This window comes from Maylandia zebra, linkage group LG12 (genome assembly GCF_041146795.1).
Source record: "Maylandia zebra isolate NMK-2024a linkage group LG12, Mzebra_GT3a, whole genome shotgun sequence".
Lineage (NCBI taxonomy): Eukaryota > Metazoa > Chordata > Actinopteri > Cichliformes > Cichlidae > Maylandia > Maylandia zebra.
The window spans coordinates 31,677,044-31,683,043 of NC_135178.1; positions in this window are offsets into that span (position 1 = coordinate 31,677,044).

Genomic DNA, 6,000 nt, shown 5'->3' on the forward strand with positions numbered 1-6,000 from the left:
GCTATTGAGCTGGAATCCAAGGACTTTTGCGATTGATCAGAATAGTGCTCTTAATTTTTGTTATCCGCCTAAAATTACCCATCAATTCCTTTGATGCACAAATTAAACAAACAGAACTGCAAAAGCTAATTAAAAATCAAATGCTGCATTTCAACATGAGACCTTGTATGATGAGATAAAGGCAAAAAAAAATCTGAGACTGCAGTTGTTGCATAATTATTGCTGGTGAGATCCCTGCAGGCTGAAATGTTTAATCATACAAACAAAACATCTGCTTTCCTTTCACATTCTTCTCTCGGCTCTAACACCTCTTGCTCTAACACTGTTTTATTTCATATATTCACAATTATTTTAGCCCACTTCACGGACCAGGCGATTACCACGGTATCGTGCCGGTGTCCCTGGATGCAGTGCTGACCTTAACTTCCATGTCTGGTGGATTAATCTGCCAGCAGGTCATGTTTCTGCCTTCCCTTTTGCTCCAGCTACACAGTGTTAACAGTGCATCAGACTGGGCAGCACTGTCACCATTTCTTTAGGCTATATTGTGATGATTCACATGAGTGAGCCATTGGGAAATGGCTCATGTTCCATGACCCTGTGAGGAGAAGAGCGAGTGGGTTGAAAGTGCAGGCTTTCTGAAAGACAGGTGCCCTAAAAGCCCACATAGCATCTCTAGATGTGTGAGGCAGATAAGTTTTAAAAACGATTTGACAGAGCCATCTTTATAATTGTCTTTAGGCTCCGCGTGTCTATAGTATGACTTGTAAAAATAGAATCTACTTAATATAAATAAAACAACAAGAGCTGTTAGGCTGTGTTTTCATGAGTAAAACCTCCAACAATGATCCAGTTCTCCATCTCTTGTTTGGATAGCCCTGTTAGGCATTCAGGTTGTTAAGAGCACTGTGAAAACATGAGAAACACTTAGTCCTTGTGAGCAAGGATATGCTGTTTACAAAATGCCTGTGCTTTTAAGGATGCTACGTGTTTTTCTTCCTTTGACTTAGAAAAGCTTTGGGGAAAAAAGGTCCAAGGAGCCAAGAGCAACACGCTGATCTTCTGCATTTAAATCCTTAAAAGGGCACCTTTGCTCAATGTGTTTATTACGCCTCTTTTTATGTTTGACTTTATGAACATATTCAACTCTTTTCTCCTGCTATGGCTCTAGTTGGCTGGGCAGGCAGCCACAACACAGCCAACGAATTCACAGTCAGGACCACATCACTAGGCTGGTATCCCTCCCACTGAGAGCCTGAGGTTTGCCATGAGCCTGACCCATCACACACTCAAGAAGAAGCGGCAGTGCCAAAGAGTTTATAGAAGTCCACATGGGAGATGCCTGAGGAGAAATTACCAGTCCTACTCCTCCTCTGTGCGTTTGTACATGCTGCCTATCTTCTCTTTCCCTGCACTCTCCTACACTGTACAGGCGTGGCTGGGGCCCCCACAGGGACCCATTTGCCTTCTATAAAGCCTATTGCTATGGAAATTGTGTGTAATTTCAGGGGCCGTTAACAGTGTGAGTGCGGGCGTGCATATAGAGCACTACTATCATCACACTGGAGCCGAAGATCACCCAGGGCAGAATCTCATATTTGTTGCTCCTTTGCTAGTCTTTGCCCCAGCCAACATGACATGCATCGCTTGATGCTAGCAGAATAAGGAATGGATAGACTGGGGAGTGGGCAGCTGGGGAAGGGAGATGAGAGGTGGATTGACTGAGAGGGAAATTTGAGGAAGAGACGGCAGTTCTGAGCATCTGTGTCACAGAGAAAAAGAGAGTGTTTAGAAACAGAGAAGATTGGAATATTATATGAGAGATGGAAGAATCAAAAGAAAGAGTGAAAGGGATAGTGGAATGGGATTTGAAGAGAGAGGAGCCTAAATCAATATTTATACTGTGAGGCGAGACAATTCTGAAGCAGTAATTAAATTGGCGTGTCATATTTCATTTCATTACTAGGCAAGCTTGCATGCAAATGATCCAAAAGGCCTCGTTTTCAAGTGGATTTCATTTCTTTTATGACAGCAAATAGAATTGTGCAGCCAGAGAAAAATAAAATACTAAAATACTACTTCAGTATTCATGAGCCTATTGTTGGGAACTTGGGGACCATTCAGCTGCAATTCAGTAGGGGGTGGGGGTGCAGTCACTGTAAAGCGTTTACACTAAAACGAGGGACTAGGTGGGGGAAGCAAATCAATTTGAATGATGATTAGTGAAATGAGGCAATGCTGTCGGTGATTGGAAACACGGTCTGATTCCCAACATCGCCTCCCCTCCTCCCTTCTCTGGAGTCAGGAAAAATGAATAAAACATATCAAAGTAAATGTTGCACTGAGGCACTGCTTGTGCAGATATTTTGGGTCAGACGCAGCCTCCTTTAATCATTCAGTAGCTACATACCCCTTGTCAATTAGACAAATATGATAGTTTACAATTTGAATTATCTACTTCCTGACTGAATTAGCTAGTTATCTTATCCGGGAAATTGGAAGCATGACTGCTGAAGGTGACCAGACTTCTATAAACCCCGGTACCAGTATTTACAGTATGTATTAGTTTCAGGTGCCTGCCTCCCTATTGCAGTGCTCTGCACTTTTGACAAATGGAATTTTGGGGGCAACAACAAAACACAGCTGTGCTCTGTGTAGCCAATTAAAAGTTTCCCTTCCACCTCTTTGCCTCTCAGTATTGGCTATTCTTTTTCAGTTTCAACTCTATGGTGCAAGAAAAGGGATCAAAAGATAGAAGAGGACATCCAAAGCACAGCATCAGTGATTTTTTTTAACTAACCAAAATTGCTTTTCTGTACCTTTTTCAATTCTTACCCCAGTCTATTCAGCCTCCCGTGAGGGGGGAAAAACAAAATCACCCTGACCTATGTGTACTTGCAGAGGCACTAAATGGCAAGGGATGGAAAGCCTCTGGAGTGGTGCCATGTTCAGAGCACAGGTTCTGCCAATGGCATCTGAAGTGCTGCCAATGGGAAACACAACATTAACGTCTATAGCGGTGGAAAGAGCAACAGCTGCTTATGTTGTGTATTCCTTTGCCAGCGCCCATAGGGGAAAAAAAGGATGGCAGATATGAAGGTGCTTGTGAAAACTTCTGGAATTTTTGTGTTTGTGTCTGCTCCCTTACATGCAAGAGGTGCATGTAGGAAACACAGTATTAACAGTCACAGAAAATAAAAATCCATAAGGCAGTGGTAGAGAATTTATTTACAATTTTGGAATAAGGACAAGCAAAAGACATGCATTTATGCATTTTTTTAAATCTTGAAATTAAATTTATTGGAGTATTACTGACAAACGGAATACTCTTTAAAACTATTACATGGTCATATTACTCCATGTGTTATATTAGTGGACTGTTATTACATTTAAAATATAATGAAACTTTTTGTACTGTATCTTGTCAAAGTACAGAAAAAAACTATATGGTTTAGTGATAGAAATACACACTATTCTAATACTAGATATTTCAATACAATACAATAATATTTAATCTGAAAACTTAATTAGATAACATTTTAAGAACAAGAAGATAGATGATAGACAATTTAGACACGTTTTTCGGCAGACAAGTTTAGAGAGCTAGAAAGTAACAGGAACCCTAATAACCAAGGCCAGTTGATGCTGGTGGAAGTTAACATACTCGAAAAATGAGGGAAAAAAGTTAATCCTTGTAACAACACCAATACCCTGAGGGATAATCACTCTGCTGGTGTTTCGACAAGCTGATAACACTTCATGCATGGCTTGTTGCTTTGTCAGGAGTGGCCAGCCGGAAGAATGACACATCTTCTCATTAATGTGAAGAACATATGTGAAAGCACACAGCTGCTAGACACGAGGTCAGGTGCGTGGTCGCCCTCGGCAAAACGCTCCGCTGTTTGTTAGTACAGCTGAGACTGAGCAAGAAGCTTGAGCACTCACTGTGACACTGCAGGGTGAAACACAGAAGTCTTAATTTCTCCATAAAAAGCTGTAAAGACATGCAGAAAAAAAAATTAATTAAAATAAATAAATAAATCATTAAATTTTTCTACTAGCCTCCTTTTTTGTACTCACGAAGGGCTGCTGCTTTACTGAGTGGCACACAAAAACAACTGACAGTCATTCATATTCATTTATTCGTGTGAGTGATCGTTGCTTAATGGCAATCGTATGTCTTTGAACAGTGGGAGGAAATAGTGTGAACATGAGCCACCATGACAACGAAACTCCTAAAAACCATAATTGTAATATTAGCATTTTTCACTCACATTCGGGCAGTCAAACTCTAGATGGCACTGGAGACCCAGTGGAGTGTTTCCCCCCTGTGTTTACGTGTGTGTGCATAGCATGTGTGCGTGTAAATGTGTGTGCATGAAAGCACGTCTGTGTCTGCATCTGTGAGTATGCCTCCCAGATTCAATTATTCATCATTTCCAGTGCAAATATGGTTTGGCTTTTCTATGTCTCTTCTTTTTTTTCTTTCTTCCAGTTTTGTTTATTATTTATTATGCCGAGACTCACAATGTTTGGGTAGAATAGAAAGCCGGATAGCAATAATGTCACTGCGTGGGTGTTATAATTATGTTCAGATGCAAATACAGGAAAAGGTACTGGCCGAGTGTTGCAGAGTACCCGGTGCTGGCTAGTCGGACACATTTGTTTGCCTTGCGTCGCACAGATAGCCAGCATCTGCAGACTGCATTACTCCACCAATAATCGGCAGACATGATTCTCAAATACCGCATCTGTGTCTATGTTGAAATCTGCCAATATATCACGCAGCATGTTCCCACACTACACCATGGTAGCGACTCATTTTGCTCTCTCCATTCATGTTTTTTCTTTCTGTGAAGGGGGTTTCGCATGTAAAGAATTATTCATAATGACATATTGACTTTGGAAAGAGGCTTCCTATCTATGTAAAATTCATGAGTCACTCAGCACCCATGGTAAATACATTTATTGATCGTCATGCCTTGCCATGGATCTTGAGGACACACTGAGCGATTTATGGTGCCTTCCAGCCACAACATGAAAAATGTTGTGGTTGTCCCACTGTTATGAAAATGACTTAGGTTTTTGAGCTGATATTCATAAACATTATACTAATATTTGCAGTGAGCTTTCCAAATTTCTTCAAAATTGTAGCAGGATGTAGGATAGGAGTAATTTAAAAAAAAAAAAAAAAAAAAAACGTTCACAGAGAAGAAAGATGCAAAACACTCAAGAGGTCTCAGCAAGCACCGTTCAGCAATGCTGGAATTTGCACATGAATCCACTGTAACATAATTTAGTCCATATTAAATTATTTTGTGAGTCTCTCACAAATGAAAATCCATCTTCATTAAATATTTAGAACGATTAAACATTTGAAATGTTGTGAACATGGCTGTTTCCTATGGTGAAAAAAAGGTTATATAAACAGGGTTATTAAATAAAAGCAGTCCAGCAATGATGAAAACATGCTTCACAATTGACACCCACGAGCCAACAGCAGGGTGTCCATTAATACTAATCTGTTAGCTTATGAAACTGAGGCTGAAACAGCATTAATAATTAAGCCAGTTATAGTCACAAAGTAACCCTGGATTCACCTTGAATGTTGTTGCTTAAGAATTTTGGAGGTTGGAGGATAGGTTCCCAGTCTAATACAGACAAACAGAAATTCACACTAATATTCACACCTATGACCAGCTTGCTATTGCAAGTTAACCTAACTGTGGGAGGAGTATCCGGAGAGATCCCACAGAAAGGCCCCAGTCAACCGGTGGGTAGCTCTGAGGCAACAGCGCTAACCACTGCACCACTGTGCTACACTTTATGGTTTTACTCTGATATTAATTCAAGTGTGCAACATCGAGTTTTCTGCTTGGTCAAAATTGAAGTTACAGTTACAGTCATGGAGACTGAAACCCAAACTTTCCCAAACATGACTTCTACTTGGGAAATTCTATGAAAATCAGTTGATTCAGTTTTATTTTGGTCCACCACATG